Source organism: Schistocerca gregaria, chromosome 1 (genome assembly GCF_023897955.1).
Source record: "Schistocerca gregaria isolate iqSchGreg1 chromosome 1, iqSchGreg1.2, whole genome shotgun sequence".
Classification (NCBI taxonomy): domain Eukaryota; kingdom Metazoa; phylum Arthropoda; class Insecta; order Orthoptera; family Acrididae; genus Schistocerca; species Schistocerca gregaria.
The window spans coordinates 357683310-357701216 of NC_064920.1; the positions used below are offsets into that span (position 1 = coordinate 357683310).

The following is a 17907-nucleotide window of genomic DNA, read 5'->3' on the forward strand; positions in this document are numbered from 1 at the left end:
TATACGGAAATGTTGTATTTATGCTGTTGAGAGAGACGGAATAATTGTGCACATGGTGGCCAGTTCTGCAGAATACCTTATGAGCGCACCGAAATATTGTTTGAGTGTTACAGTGACACGAAATGGGAGTGTAATAAGGGGATGTAGACACGTAAAATTTAATAAAGGAAAATAAGAATGCTGTACGTTCAAAGCACAAGACATGGTGGGTAATACATAAGGGCACGGCAGTCGTATTGATAGCAGTGATTTTATATAATGTACTAAAATCTTTATTTTTCCAGGTACCACTAGTAAAGAAATAAAATGTAACTTTATTAACTTGAGAAGAAGAGAACACCAGATAAAGGTAATAGCAACTCTGGGAAAAGAGGAGAGCGACAGACAAGGTATTACTGAGGAAAATCATGAGAAAAGGTACATAACATATGATTACAGAAAGAATCAGTACATTTGTACCAAACTTGCTATGTAGTTTATGATTGCCCACAGGAAGCACGCCAAAGCATGAAATGAAGAAGAGTCCTGCCTTACATTCATTTGTGTATGTTTGTGCAGACATGCACTTTATTGTTTACAGCTATTCATGACGACATCCACGATGAAACCAAGAGACATGAGATCGGACGGTCCTGGGGCACCCAACGAGAGTAGTACTTTGAATAGAGTAATAGTTAGACTTGTATAAACATCCTACTGGCCAGTAGATTAACAGTAGTTTAACAAATAGTTTAACAAGTAGTATTTGTAGTTACTAACATTGGGATATGGTGACGATTATATTAATACTGTGGTATTGACGACTAGTGAACACGTATTTTTCATAGTTATACAGGTACCAGCAGATATTTAATAAGTAAAGTACATAGGTTGAGGAATGTTCTTTTATAGTTAACATTAACTCTGTTCATGAAATTAGGATCAAAATAATAATAGTAAATACATGAGCATCTTGGTTGATTGTACAATTCGAACAATATTAAATCTAAAGATAAATCACCTTACTAATGAATGCATATTAAAAATTTATATTTGATAACAGAGAGATCTCAATGATTTTGTATTATGTATTTGTGTAAATCGGAAACACACTGTGAGTAACAGTGGGCACAGGATGCACAAAAAGCTTTGCGAGACACACTGGAAGCAACAACGTGATGTGCGGATGGAATTGACCGGAAGAAAGGGACGCCGTCGGCCATGTCGCGGATGTGGGCCAGCAGCTGGCCTATTCATGTGGCTACCAGAAATCCACAGGTGGCAGACAATGGCGGACCAGGTAGCAAGTGGGCGTCGAGATGTTGCTTAAACGGCCACTGATGACTTGTCTCCACTGTTGTACTACACAAAGGAGACAAGATAAACCAATCACACACATAATACAGTCAGTTTAGCCTACAGCAACTGTTAATAGCTGTGAGCAACTGTGAACTATTTGTTTTTCCTTCGGCTGTTCTCTGCCAGACAGAGACTGATAAATATGGTAATCTGTAGCAGTCAGTCACCTGGCACTGACCTCTGCAGAATCTGAGTCACACAACGACTCAAGTTCCATTTACAGTGTTACCATACAGCTAACCTATCTGTCCACAATTACCGGTATCCTTGTCCAAAATACAATGTCGATGTCAAGACAAAGAAGTGACACGAAGAACAGAATAGTAGGAACACAAACATAGCAAAAGAAGAAACACAAAGAACTGAAGACTAGAAACAAATACACTTGTCTCATGTCACACAGAAAAAATTTAGATGGCGTATAAAGATCCTACCTGACTGTACCCCCCTAGTACTGTGTGCAAATTCGACGAAAACGTGGCTTTTTCTAAACATACACCCACTTACCTTGCTGTATATTCCGAGGATCCTTCCACATCATCAACTCTGCGAGAGACTGGTAATCTGACGGAATCAACTATGAGCTGAGGGTCCAAAGACTGACTTGCAAGCCACCATGACCGATCTCAAACAATTGTCACTTCCTAAACTTCACAAACACTGTAGCTTCCATCCCTGTACACAAATGAAGATGAAAATATTGTGAAATGGAATCTGCGACTATTGATAAAAAAAAGCTGTATAAGTTAGTGAACACTGAACAGTTACACCCACAAACTAACAGTGTGCGATATTTATCAGTTTGTAAACATCTTATTTTTCAAGGTAGTCTTAAGAAAATATTTGTGTATTTATTCATGTAAAATTATTGTACATCATTCTCTTTGATAATGATGCTATGTCCTTCACTGTTTTTATATATTTATGCATTTCCAGAATTTTATTTGTGTATGTATTTATGTAAAATGATTGTTTGTTATTTTCTTTGCTATCGGTTTTTATGTATTACATTTTATACACTGTGAAAAACTTGGTGGTCGATCCAAACTCTTGTTATTAATATTAGGTTTCATAGTAAATGTGTATGCAGTCAGTCATATAATAGTTAAGAATATAAGTTTTTTGTAACGTTTTTAGGCAAGCACTAGAATGGGACAATCAGTCCATGAAATGATATTTTTTAAATGTAAGCCAAGAGCATAGATATGACCAAATAAAAATTATGCAGGATGTTGACAGAATTTTATATAATTGTATAATGACCGATAAATAACCTCTAGAATAATTGACATAACTGCTTATTTTGCATATTGATAAATGAATAACATGAACTTTATTGGACGACTACTTTGGATAGATTAGGATACTGTACTTTAATATTTCAATCAACCTTAGTCTTAGAGATGGATGAATGACACAGAGCATGGGCGTTAAGTATAAAGAAAGATGGGAACTGCCATTTTTGAAAGAGCATAAAATTTTTGTAATGTTAGTTAAATTTCTTTTGATATTGTATATTCCAATTGTCTCATCACAGAACAGTGTTACAAACATAAGGGGTAGACAGATTATAATAAACATGTGATAAGTAAATTTATGGCAGTAAACCCATGAATGAATGCAGAATGACTGTAGCAGAACATATCATGATTCAAGAGTTCCTCTGCCCTCATATTGTTATTGCTTCTACAGACAATTGATGGTTATATCATTTTGTACTGGATGAGATAATACTACAAGAATTACCCCATCCTAGTGGAAAATAGTTCATTAGGAGGGGATATTGTAAGGTGGCTATAATTTTGGACCTTACAAGCACTCATCTACATACTTTTCCGTGATGTAAAACCACAATTAGGTGTCATTTGGTAGATTGTACATCGTATACATGAATATTTAAGGAAGACTGACATTGTCACATACACCTTGTAAATAATTGTTAACGCTTATTGCAGGAAAGGTAACGGAGTGTCTTTATTATCAGAATGGCATAATGAATGGTTGCCTATACTAGTAGCGGTTGGAACGCCACTGCAGATGAAACGGCAGACGCAAATCAAGCCCTGGGTGGAAGGCCCGCACAAGTGTGTTGGTCCTGCTTAAACACAGGAAGCAGCAAGGCGGATATTGGGGCATCTGAGCGCCGGATCACAATAAAGTCGTGGCCGGCTGGTGCTGTAACTAGAGTGGAAGGATAACCGGGAACTGTGCAAATCTTGGATGCAGCTGAAAGGACCGAGGAAGCGTCACCTCGGAAATCACGCAGGCTGAGTTATTTCCAAGGATTTTTACTTAGAAGCGTACTTTTGTACGAGTATGGGTATTCCCTTGCAAACTTTCTGCACTCTATGGCAGGAGACTAAAATATTGTCGGTCGACGTTCGGAAGAATCTGTAGAGAGGGAGAATATTCCGGGATTTCGAGAAGATGATTTGTTTCCTGAGTTACAAGGGTGGGGAGCCGAGCCTTGCTGGGGAACCAGCGGTGGCGAGGTCTTCCGTTTTGAGCACCTGCGTGTGGCGGTCGCTCAGTATCAGCTTTGTTGGTGCAGGCAGACTTGCTGTCTTTGCTCTCAGGAGGGTTTGTAGTTTGAACGGTAGGCACTGTACTGTTGCGAACTTACATGATTCTGGACTTCGCCTCCACGTTGGAAGTCGTCGTTGAGTAGGCAGCGTTCAGTGATTGAGAGCACTTCTTCTGCCAATACTTATGTTGAAGCGTTATTTTGAACTCCGTCCTTGTTGCTGGGAATTCGCGTTTCTCGTCTGTAGAACACAGAGAGGAGAAGGCAGTATTAGTGTGTATTAGTCAGAGGACCGCTTTCTGCCGTCGTAGTGTTTGAAAGAGTTTTATTTTGTGACTGGATTTTTTCCATTGTCGCAGAAATGTACGAGAACCGACACTGTGACGAACCGGACGCAGTACATACGGTGGTATTGCTAATTGCTTCGGCTTATTAGGGCTAAAAGCTAAACAGCTGTGATCTCTCTAGTTTATTTCCACTGAGGTTCCACACCACTGTAGATCATCTTTGAAAGTAGTGTCTTCTAGTGTTTGGTACGTAGATAATGTCAGTCATTTCGCGTTATTTATGTCAGATGGCGTGGGTATAAAAACGGGCAGAGTTGGGCAATTGATCAGCAATTTTTAGTCAGGAAATGTAGACAATTGTAATATAAAGAATTGTTTTTTAATCTACAATAAATGTGTAATAAGAAACAATGTTTATCATCTAATAGTATCAGTTGCCTTAATCATTCATTTATGTTGAGGTTGTAATTTATATGCTAAAGAGCATTAAGTGATCCTAATATCTGCTTCAGTGGGTAGTCAGACGGGGCCAAATCATGATTTTGGCATTCAATATTTTCCAATGGGCACATGCATTTTACACGCGCCTGGAGCAACATCTTGGAAATCTACACATTGCTGTCCAATTCCAGCACACAGTTTTAATCTGCCTGGACGTTTCGCTGTCGGAGAAGCGCTGAACGACATTTTCACAGGAAATACATTGTTTTTATTTTTTTATGACATAATACTGTATTTGCGAAGTTCTTAGCTAAGAAACTCAGGCAAATATTCGACTATGTGCATGCGACAATAACGAAACGCGAAAAATATATTACCATGCCTATTGCGGTGTGAAACAACCGCTCACATCGAAAACAGCTCTGGTCGTCTCGTAACGGATAAATATGAATCGTGTATGCTTTCCAAGGGAATATTCTACCATTCTTTATGCAAAATAGCGTGAAGTCTAGGTAACGATGATGGAGGTAGATTGCGATCACGCACGTTTCCCTCCAAAGTAGCAACAAAGGCTCAATAACTTTGACATCTTGTGACTATGGTGTGGGGAAATGTGACAGTTCATTCTCGAGTTGACAAAACCAGTCCTGGAAGATGCGACTTGGAACACGGCATCATCATTAAGGAACAAGCAATGTGCTCTGGTTTGGTCCTGATCAGCCAGAATACTTGGCAACAAAGCGACCTTGCGGTGTACCCGTGAGGCCCTTGCAATACCACGATGTGGCTGCCCAAATAATGTCTGAACCCCCGCCATGTTTCACTCCTGGGCTGTAAACTCGACTAGAAATTGGAAACAGTGTGAAACAAGATCCATCCGGTCAAATGCCTTTCTTCCATTGCTCTAAAGCCCAAGTTGTATGGCTTCGGCACAACGCTTTGCGATTTCAGGCTTTTGAATCACTGATGAGTTCTTTTAATTCCTGCTAGTCCTGAAATTCCCCGCTTACGGATCCCCCTTCGTGTTGTTATGCTGCTGACAAGATTCGTGAGTGTGCCGTTCAGTTCTGCAGTGATTTCGACAGCTGTCAGAGACCTCTTCGAAGACTGTGTGTTGCGATCGCTCTACACCGACTTTTGTCCTCGTTGCGAATTAGTTTTCTCTGAAAGCGGTGTAAATCTTCCATACGGTGCCTCTTGAAACAACAGACCCTTTGACTATCGTCGTTACGGAATCACACACCGTGTGAGAACAAATGATTTTCCCACGTTGGGATGCACTGAACTCATGACAGCTGACACCTGCAACGTATTGAGGACATTGTACAGGTTCCTTTCGTGGTCAAATATAACACCTCAACCTGCAGGTTTGGCTAGCACCTGCATTTACGTTCAAGCAAGGATTCATCGCGATTTTTCCATATTTTTACCCGCCCTCTGTATCTTGCTGTTAGTCCTAAACAGGCGTGCATGAGATTCGTGACCCAATGTAAGTCCTCATGGTACACTTCATGGAAGACATTTAACAACGCTTTAAGTTAATGGCTGGGCTGGAACTCGTGAGTGTCTGTTTCACTGATCCGTTTGTTATCCCACCACGTCTTACAAATGCTGTCTATAAGAACGTTACTCATGATATTTTTACACGGTTGCAACGGGATGTGCCCCCTGGGAATGAGAGAACTGTGGCCTATGGCGCACCAGCATATAACATCCACATTGTTTTAGATACACTGTGTAACGATCCGGCTGTGGATGGTCCTTTTTTATATTCCTCCTGCTCAGTAATAGAGCCAGGGCGATGTTGGAAAAACATTTGCTGAAGAAAAGAGTAAAAGCTGCAACTTGGGGGATAAGCGTTTTCTTAATTTGTTTGAAAAATTGTTCTGGAAAGTTGAAGGCCGACTTGTCGAGGAACGTAGTACCGGGTCTTAGGCAGCGTGAGCGATGAGCGCAGTCTCACAATGTTCCTACGGGCGGACAACGTTCGGAAGCCATTGCCGAAAAATGAAGATTCAAAAAACTGTTATAACACGCCAATGTTTGCGCTACATTGGTACCTAACTGAGGCCAGGCTGAGTGAACGAAAGATAAAAGGCGAAATTACGAGGTGCAATACTTGTAATATTGACTTTATGACCATACGTCGAAGTTGTGTTAATTCAAGTAGTTCGTCGTTTTTCTTGATATTTTGACAAGGTGTGAGTGACTGCAAACTTTCATTTACAGCATTCACAGCAAGGTATTTGTTGCTTTGTAGAATATAACGTGAATTTAGAGAAAAATATTTACTCACTGACTTTTTAACATTGACGATTGTAGGCATTATGTGTTATACGCAGAAAGATGAACATTTAGGGCCACAAGATAGACGTTTAAACAATTATCCGTCGCGTATCTCGGAAATTTTGTGTATTAGGCCCGTTTTTGATGGTCCGTTCATCCGATTATGGAGGCTGGGACAGTCATTAGTTAAAACCAATGTTTCCAGCCCAATTAAATGTAAGAATCGCCAGAAATGTTTGAAATCTACCGTAACATCTCTCTTTGGTTTATTACACTATGTGATCAAAAGTATCCGAACACCTGGCTGAAAATGTCCTGCAAGTTCGTGGCGCCTTCCATCAGTAATGCTGGAATTCAGTATGGTGTTGACCCACCCTTAACCTTGATGATAGCTTCCACTCTCGCAACCATTCATTCAATCAGATGCTGGAAGGTTTCTTGGGGAATGGCAGCCCATTCTTCACGAAGTGATGCACTGAGGAGAGGTATCGATGTCTGTCGGTGAAACCTGCAACGAAGTGACGTTCAAAAACATCCCAAAGGTTTTCTATAGGCTTCAGGTGAGGACTCTGTGAAGGCCAGTGCATTACAGGGATGTTACTGTCGTGTAACCACTCCGCCACAGGCCATGCATTATGAACAGGTGCTCGATCGTGTTGAAAGATGCAAGCGCCATCCCCGATTTGCTCCTCAATAGAAGGAAGCAAGAAGGTGTAAAACATCAGTGTAGATCTGTGCTGTGATAGTGTCACGCAAAACAACAAGAGATGCAAGGCTCCTCCATGAAAAACACACCGTAACACCACCGCCTCCGAACTTTACTGTTGCCACTACACAAGCTGCTAGATAACGTTCACCGGGCGTTCACCATAGGCACACCCTGCCATCGGATCGTTACATAGTGTACCGTGATTCGTCACTCACACAACGTTTTTCCACTGTTCAATCATCCAATGTTTACTGTCCTTTCACAAAGCGAGGAGTCGTTTGGCATTCACCGGCGTAATGTGTGGCTTACGATCAGCCGCTCGATCTTGAAATCCTTCTCAACTCCCGCCTAAGCGTCATAGTACTTGCAGTGGATACTGACGCAGTTAGGAATTCCTGTGTGGATAGATGTCTGCCTATTACCCATTACGACCCTCTTCAATTGTGGGTGCTCTCTGTCAGTCAAAAGACGTGGTCGACCTGTACAACAGGACGGGGTGGCCGAGCGGTTCTAGGCGCTACAGTCTGGAACTCCTCGACCGCTACGGTCGCAGGTTCGAATCCTGCCTCGGGCATGGATGCGTGTGATGTTCTTAGGTTGGTTAGGTTTAAGTAGTTCTAAGTTTTAGGGGACTAATGACCTCAGAAGTTAAGTCCCATAGTGCTTAGAGTCATTTGAACCATTTTGAAAGACCTGTACGCCTTTGTGCTGTACGTGACCCTCCACGTTTCCGCTTCACTATCAGTGGAGCTAGGGATGTTTAAGAGATTGGAAATCTCGCATACGGACTTATGAGATAAGTGACACCCAACCCTAGGCGCGCAGTCCGGAACCGTGCGACTGCTACGGTCGCAGGTTCGAATCGTGCCTCGGGCATGGATGTGTGTGATGTCCTTAGGTTAATTAGGTTTAAGTAGTTCTACGTTCTAGGGGACTAATGACCACAGCAGTTGAGTCCCATAGTGCTCAGAGCCATTTGAACCATTTTTTGACACCCAACCAACTGACGACGTTCGAAGTCCGTGAGTTCCGCAGAGCGACCCATTCTGCTTTCTCATGATGTTTAATGACTACTGACGTCGCTGATGTGGAGTACCTGGCTGGAGGTGGCAGCACAATGCACCTAATATGGAAAACGTATGTTTTGGGGGTGTGCGGATAATTGGATCACGTAGTGTGTCTTTGGCACCACCAAAAACAACTGGTTTATGACACTACAAATTTCTCATGCAAAGACACATCACGAACGTCGCCAGGAAAGCCCGTGAAATCAGTCTATACCATTCGGCAGCCGTTGAAACGGAGATATAGTCATGGTCCGGTCATCGCAAATGTGTGTAGGAGCAAGGGGATGCGTTTTGAGCATTTCTTTCGAGTTTAGGCCTCTAGAAGTACGTAAAACGTTTTCATTGACGTAAAACGTAGAGGCCTAGGGTAGCTTAGTTATACTTTGTACGCAGAGAAGGCCTCGGTGGAACTGCTTCTGCGAAAGAGACGGCCGGAGCGCCGGCTTCACACCTGGCCGCTACGTGACAGGACGCGCCGGAGAGGTACCTGCCATCACAACTGGCCTCTTCCTGAGCAACACAGACGACTAGCGGCTCCCTACTACACAAGTCGACTCTAGAACAGCACCGCATCACGTCAGAATTTTCACGAGACTCTTCGCGGATGACGTTGTTGCATACAGAGAGATCGCAACTCTACAAATTATAGCGCAATGTAAGAAGGCCTACAGAGACTCGAGCTTCTTCCAAAGAATGCTGTCGATCCTCAACACGAACAAATGTAACGTTCTGGGCACAGATAGGCAGAAGACCGTTATTACACGAGTACTCGGTCACAGACCAATCACTGGAAACGACAACACTATGTGGGAGCATGGGTACGGGGAGATTTAAAATGGAACGACCACCCAAAAACAGTCGCAAGTGAAGCATACACCACAATGAAATTAATTGGAAGTACCGTCAGGAACCGTGGTCCACCCACAATGGAGGTATCTTACGAAATCATCGTTCGGACAAAACCTGAATATTGCTCGTCAGGCTGGAATAAGTACCAGAATGGATTTATAGAGCAAATGAAGACGATCGAAAGTAGCGCACCGCGTTTTGTCGCCGTTTCTTTTAGGAAGTGCGAAAGCCTCAAGGAGACGCTCAGCCAACTTCAGTGACAGACACCCCGAGACAGAAGATTGCATCACGGTGTAGTTTGCCATCACCGTTCCTGCAAGAGTAAGCCAGTATATTGCTCTCTCAAGCCTGTATCCCGAGAAAAGACCATGAAGGTAAAATTAGTGAAAAAATGATTCAAATGGCTCTGAGCACTATGGGACTTAACAACGGAGGTCATTAGCCCCTAGACTAGTTGTTGTTGTTGTTGTTGTGGTCTTCATTCCTGAGACTGGTTTGATGCACCTCTCCATGCTACTCTATCCTGTGCAAGCTTCTTCATCTCCCAGTACCTACCTCAACGTACATCCTTCTGAATCTGCTTAGTGTATTCATATCTCGGTCTCCCTCTACGATTTTTACCCTCCACGCTGCCCTCCAATACTAAAGGGGTGATTCCTTGAGGCCTCGGAATATGTCCCACCAACCGATCCCTTCTTCTATTCAAGTTGTGCCACAGACTCCTCTTCTCGCCAATTCTATTCAATACCTCCTCATTAGTTATGTGATCTACCCATCTGATCTTCAGCATTCTTCTGTAGCATCACATTTCGAAAGCTTCTATTCTCTTCTTGCCCAAACTATTTATCATCCATGTTTCACTTCCATACATGGCTACACTCCATAAAAATACTTTCAGAAACGGCTTCCTGACACTTAAGTCTATACTCGATGTTAACAAATTTCTCTTCTTCAGAAACGCTTTCCTTGCCGTTGCCAGTCTACTTCGACCATCATCAGTTATTTTGCTCCCCAAATAGCACAACTCATTTACTAGACTTAGAACTACTTAAACCTAGCTAACCTAAGGACATCACACACATCCATGCCCGAAGCACGATTCGAACCTACGACCGGACTGAACCGCCTACAACCGCTCGGCCACAGCGGCTGGCTAAAATTAGTGATGTCAACTCACATTGCAGCTTCCGAAAAATCGTTCTCCTCCGAACTATTCACGAAAGGACAGTGGCACACAAAGTACTATCCAAAACACACCGTACGGTAGCTTGCTAAGAACAGATGCAGATGTACAGTACTAGCCATTAAAATTGCTACACCACGAAGATGACGTGCTACAGACGCGAAATTTAACCGACAGGAAGAAGATGCTCTGATATGCAAATGATTAGGTTTTCAAAGCATTCATACAAGGTTGACACCGGTGGCGACACCCACAACGTGCTGACATGAGGAAAGTTTTCAACTGATTTCTCATACACAAACAGCAGTTGACCGGCGTTGCCTGGTGAAACGTTGCTGTGATGCCTCGTGTAAGAAGGAGAAATGCGTACCATCACGCTTCCGCCTTTGATAAAGGTCAGATTGTAGCCTACCGCGATTGCGGTTTATCGTATCGCGACATTGCTGCTAGCGTTGGTCGAGATCCAATGACTGTTAGCAGAATATGGAATCTGTGGGTTCAGGAAAGTAATACGGAATGCCGTGCTGGATCCCAACGGCCTCGTATCACCAGCAGTCGAGATGACAGGCATCTTATCCGCATGGCTGTGACGGATCGCGCATTCACGTCTCGATCCCTGAGTCAACAGATGGGGACGTTTGCAAAACCACAACCATCTGCACGAACAGTTCGACGACGTTTGCAGCAGCATGGACTATCAGCTCGGGGACCATGGCAGCGGTTACCTTAAACGCTTGATCACAGACAAGAGCGCCTCCGATGGTGTACTCAACGACGAATCTGGGTGCACGAATGGCAAAAAGGTCATTTTTTCGGATGAATCCAGGTTCTGTTAACAGCATCATGATGGTCGCATCCGTATTTGACGACATCGCGGTGAACGCACAGTGGAAGCGTGTATTCGTCATCGCCATACTGGCGTATCACCCGGCGTGATGGAATGGAGTGCCATTGGTTACACGTCTCGGTCACCTCTTGTTTTCATTGATGGTACTTTGAACAGTGGACGTTACATTTCAGATGTGTTACGACCCTTGGCTCTACCCTTCATTCGATCCCTGCGAAACCCCACATTTCAGCAGGCTAATGCATGACCGCATGTTGCAGGTCCTGTGGGGGCCTCTCTGGATACAGAAAATGTTCGAGTGCTGTCCTGGCCAGCACATTCTCCAGATGTCTCAAAATTGAAAACGTCTGGTCAATGGTGGCCGAGCAACTGGCTCGTCACAATACGCCAGCCACTACTCTTGATGAAGTATGGTATCGTGTTGAAGCTGTATGGGCAGCTGTGCCTTTACACGCATCCAAGCTCTGTTTGACTCAATGCCCAGGCGTATGAAGGCCAGAGGTGGTTGTCCTGGGTACTGATTTCTCAGGATCTATGCACCCAAATTGCGTGAAAATGTAATCACATGTCAGTTCTAGTATAATATATTTGCCCAATGAATACCCGTTTATCATCTGCATTTCTTCTTGGTGTAGGAATTTTAATGGCCAGTAGTGTAGATGTAGAATAACACACAGAATTGCCGCTTTTCACAATTGATATATATCTGCTTTATGTCTCTTGAACGTGCGTTAACACTAAACACACGTTATCTCGAAAGAGATTGGCATTTTATACAACAATCAGTACGAAATCCAAAAACATAGACCATAAGGAAATTCTCGTATAAGTTTCATACATAATGTGTTAAAACTGTGAATTGCGGTGGTCATATTTTTATATATTTAAATTCCTTTCATATTACTGCTACGACAATACATAATCAATGTCATATTTTCGTACTGACTGTCTACAGCCGCTGATCAGTAGTATTCGGAAGTCACTATGTAATATCGAATTGACAGATGTCACGAAAGGCGTACCCGAAATTACAAGAGATGGCGCCGAGTACTCTGCCATCAGTGGACAGACATTAACAGCACAGTAATCCAGAAAAGAGAGCTCAGTGACTTCTAACGTGGACTACTCATTGGATATCGCCTGAGTAACAAATTCACCAGCAATATTTGAATTCTTCTAAAGCTGCGAAAGTCGACAGTGTGATGTGATTGTGAAATAGAGTCGCTAATGAACATTCATAGCTAAATCAAGACCAAGCAGACCTCATGTACTCAACGACAGGATCAGTCGAGCATTGGACAATACTGTGCATACCGAGTTAAAAAAGCAATGGGGAAGAATGGTCGAGCAGCTCCTCAAAAACCACACATCTGTTTAGTCAGTTCTAAGAAACACTTGAAGTGGTGTACAGACCGACGACTTTGCACAACGGATGACTGGCAACGAGAGATTTGGAGTGATGAATCACTCTGTAGCTTTGGCATTCCGATGGAAGGGTCAGGATTTGGCGAATGGCTGGATAGTGTTGCGTGCTATCATGTGCAGTAATAACAATGAAGTACGGAGGAGATAGTGCCACAGTACGGAGGGTGTTTTTCGTTGTCATAAAATGCTTAATACGGAAGGATATGAACACATTTTATGGCACTGAGAACAGTAGAGAAACATTTATAAGGCAAGACTGATTGTATCATCATGACAATGCTCCATCTTGTAAAGCAGCATCTGCCAGGCAGTGGTCTGGGGACAATTACGTTCCTGAAATGGGCTGGCCTTTCCAGAGTCCTTACGTGAACTCAGCGGAACACCTCTAGAATGAGTTAGAACGTAGGCTTCACGTCAGACTCCAGTGTCCAACATCACTAACTTCTCTGGTTTAGTCTCCTGAGGAAGAATGTGCTGCCATTCGCGAACAACCAGTCAGACATCTCACTGAAAGTGTCTCCAGTAGAGTTTAAACCGTCATAAAGGCAAATGGTGGACACACCCTATATTAACGCCAGTAGTAGTTGACCGGGTACTATTGATCATGTAGAGTATCTGGCACTGATATTAGACTATGAGTTTATGAATAAACGAAATGTATTTTATTATAGAACACATAACCATTGTAACATAAATAAATATTGGGTGCACTCTGCACGGAAGATGGAACCTGGTTATGACAGTTCACGAAATTTGGTTAACTCTGCCAGTACAATTTACTGTTGACCGTGTAATCTGTTTTACTAATGACGGCAGTGACGCAGTATGGTTTTTTTTATTTTGTTTGCCGCCACGGTAAGAACGTTGCGAAGTAACCTGTTCTAAATACACTTTAAGACGAAAATAAATAAATAAACAAATAAATAACAAGAAAACTACGCTCACGAAAGAATTATTCCAATAGGAAGGAAGTCGGTAGATACGATTTACATGGACAGACAAACAAATGATAATAATGTCAACAAAAAACTGGATGATTCATTCAAGAGAGCAAGCTTCACAAATTGAACAAGTCAATAACCTATTCGCCCAACTCTGGCCCATATGCAAACAGTTATTCGGCTTGGCAGTCACCAATCAAGTTGCGGGACTTGTAAGAATGTCTTCCACGAGTAATGAGTGCGTTGGGTAGGGACACTACGAATGTAGTCTGTGGATATATAAGATGAGAATGTTGGTCCCGCGGGAGGCACCCGCAGGATAGTCCCTGCAGTCGCACTATACTCTGTGCCCTCGATGGCTCAGATGGGTAGAGCGTCTGCCACGTAAGCAGGAGATCCCGGGTTCGAGTCCCTGTCGGGGCACACATTTTCACCTGTCCCCGTTGATCAACGCCCGTTAGCAGCTGAAGGTATTAATATATAATTCTGATTAAGTTGTTGGTTGTCCGCCTGATGAATATCGTGGCAAATTATGTCCAATTGGTACTCTAGCTCGCCGATATTACTGCTTGCGGGCACTATCTTGAAAAACGTCATTTCTTAAGAGATAAGCTTCGAACTGATCCGTAACGACCAGTGAAGACCTGTCTGGAGACTTCCCAGGCAATGCTCGGATACCGACCTGACTTTCACCCGTCATGCAGCTACACATCCAGAAATATTGGTCTGGGGTGCCATTTAAGTTCATAGCAGGACCCCTATAGCTGTCATCTGCTGCACCCTTACAGCACAAAGCTACGTCGACAATATTCCATGCCCGGTTTTGTTGCCCTTCATAGCAATCTCTCCTGGGCCTACATTTCAGCAAGATAATGCCCGCCCGCGCACGGCGAACGTTTCTGCTACTTGTCTTCGTTCAGACCAAACCCTACGCTGGCCAGAAAGGAAGTCGGGTCCTCTGCCCATTGAGAACGTTTGGAACATAATTGCCAGGGCTCTCCAACTAGCTCCGAATTTTGACGATCTAAGGTGCCTATTGGACAGGATTTGGCACGATATCCCTGAAGAGGAAATCCAACAGCATTGCCAACTAATGCCAAGCCGAATAACTGCTTGCATAAGAGCCAGGGGTGGACCAAGTTCTCTTGAATAAATAATACAACTTTTCTGAAATTGTAATCATTTGTTTGTCAGTACATGTACATCAAGTCTATCGATTATAGTCCCATTCGGACAATTCCTTCGTAATGCGTCGTTTTTTATTTTTTATTTTTCAGTTTTATTTCATTATTTGATCTCAGAGTGTACTTTTATAATACCTCAATATGATCAGATGATAGAAAAAAAATTTTTCACCTGTTCTTGGAATATGAGCATATCATAAGAAAATAACTTCAACAGATTATTATTTTTGACTATTTTAACATGTACATCATATAAATTTAATAGATTTTTATTTTTTGTGAATAATTACTATATATAACGAGAAATGTACTTCCATTCACTCTAAGATCAGACGTTACAACACAGTAATGAAGTCTGAAATACTGTATCCAAGAGAGGCATGGAAAACATATTGAAGGAATAATGCAAAATCATGAGAAAATTTCTCGGCGGAAAGCTGAGAGAAGAAGGGTACAGTTTACACTCCAGGAAAATCACACACAAGATGGCAAACCTAGCAACAGATGTCAGAAAAAAAAGGTTAAATAAAGTTCAACGGGCCCATCGGCAGGCCACTGCCATCAAGACTCAACAACAGAATTCTGACATACAGTAAGTACAAGCGGTCAAATCAACAACGTCACGGGCGATAGAAGACAAACTTGGCCTTGAAAAAGCACAAATTGATCCCAATAGAAACTGAAGGCAGAAACGTATACAGAGACGATATGTAGAAGTGCAATGTGAGGTCAAAGAACCAAGTCCCAAAGAAACCAGAGATAAAATGGAGTGAAAATAGACTAAATGGATGAAGGAATGAGAGCATCGTGGGTGATCGGATGAAACATTCGAATGAAGCAGAATGCTTTCCATGATCCTATACGATCTTGACGAGAATAACAATAACAATAATAATAGTAGTATTCGTAGTAGTAGTAATAGTAATAATCGTTGTACATGCGACAGCATGCGTACGTAATATATTCCAAAACGCTGCACAAAAGAATGGGATCTTCTGGTACTCATACGTCAGGTTCTGTTGGTGATAAAAATGTAGGGGCAAGTTTTTGGATCTCCCTTGGGCTAGTGACCATTTGTACCATATACCCAAAAGCATGATTGTCTTACGTTAGTGTCACTATCCTACATTACAGGGTCAAGTATGAATATTACACACTTCTTCCATCTTAGGCAAATGGAGCAAATCGTTTCGTTCTTTTTGCGTTTAATGTAGTCTACGGTGGCCTTGTTAGGACTTACTGCAGTCACAATTAGTTCATGGGCGGTTCCTCGAAAAATCACAAGAAAAAGGCTTTTTACTATATTTCCGCCGCCACTGCCACCATCATCAGCCGACGATTCCAAGTCGTCCATGCCCGGCAAAGGGCCGAAATTTTTAAAACGTACTCCTAAGATTCCGAAACGAATAGCCTTGAAAATTTTCTTGAGGTCTTCATCTGTTTTCAAGATCCAGAGGTTCAAAGTTGCCCTACTTTTACAATAAAAATCTGGTATGAGGCGAAATCCAAAAAATAATTACCCCAGCAAATTGCCCAAATTTTAACGACGTATTCTCTAGGAATTTTTCTAGAAGATCCACTTCCATTTTCAAAACACTTGTTCATTTTGTACAAAAACTCAGACGTGGATTCCGAGCAGTAAGTGGTTGTAATTTCTATGATGCAGTCCTAAGATTCCGATCTTAAAAATTTTCTTCATACACACGTATTTCTCCGATCCAAGAAACAGAGGTTCGAAGTTATCCTACTTTTGTACACACAGCAAAAAGAGTTTTGCATCACCTCGGTTCCAAGAGTTATGGAAACTGTACAGTAAATCGGAACAGAGATCAACATAAACATCACTTCCGCCCTTTTTATAGCTCATGAAAGCCACACATTGCATGTTCTACCACCGTACAGCGAGACCTTCAGAGGTGGTGGTCCAGATCGCTGAACACACCGGTTCCTCAAATACCCAGTAGCACGTCCTCTTGCATTGATGCACGCCTGTATTCGTCGTGGCATACTATCCACAAGTTCATCAAGGCTCTGTTGGTACAGATTGTCCCACTTTTCAAAGGCCTTTCGGCATAGATCCCCCAGAGTAGTTGCTGGGTCGTATCGTCCATAAACAGCCCTTTTAAATCTATGCCAGCCATGTTCGATACGGTTCATGTTTGGAGAACATGCGGGCCACTTTAGTCGAACGATGTCGTTATCCTGAATGAAGTCATTCACAAGATGTGCACGATGAAGGCGCGAATAGTCGTCCATGAAGACGAATGCCGCGCCAGTATGCTACTGGTATGGTTGCGCTATCGATCGTACAGCCGTTACGGCGCCTTCCCTGAACACCAGCCGCGTACGTCGACCCCACATAATGCCACCCCAAAACAGCTGGGAACCTCCACCATGCTGCACTCTCTGGACAGTGTGTCTAAGGCGATCAGCCTGACTGGGTTGCCCCCAAACATGTCTCCGACGATTATCTGGTTGAAGGCATATGCGACACTCATCGGTGAAGAGAACGTGATGACAGTTCTGTATGTTGTTTGGTCCATCTGTACCGAGCTGCATCGTGTTGTGGTTGCAAAGATAGACCTCCCCAAGGAATTCGGTAATGAAGTTGCGCAGCATCCAACCTATTGGGCACAGTTTGTATCGTAACATGATGTCCTGTGGCTGCACGAAAAGCATTACTGAACGTGGCGGCGCTGTTATCAGGGTTCCTCCGAGCCGTAATCCGTAGGTAGCGGTCATCCCCTGCAGTAGTAGCCTTTGAACGGCCTGAGCGAGGCATGTCAACGACGGTTCCTGTCTCGCTGTGTCTCCACAATGTCCGAA

General features: G+C 42.9%; 1 non-coding gene across 1 annotated transcript; it reads left to right on the top strand.

Annotated features, from left to right (window-relative positions):
• The first annotated feature begins 14245 nt into the window (after window positions 1-14245).
• On the top strand, window positions 14246-14320 carry Trnat-cgu (transfer RNA threonine (anticodon CGU)). Its single transcript has one exon. It is a non-coding gene; the product is annotated as a tRNA-Thr (tRNA).
• Window positions 14321-17907: the final 3587 nt, after the last annotated feature.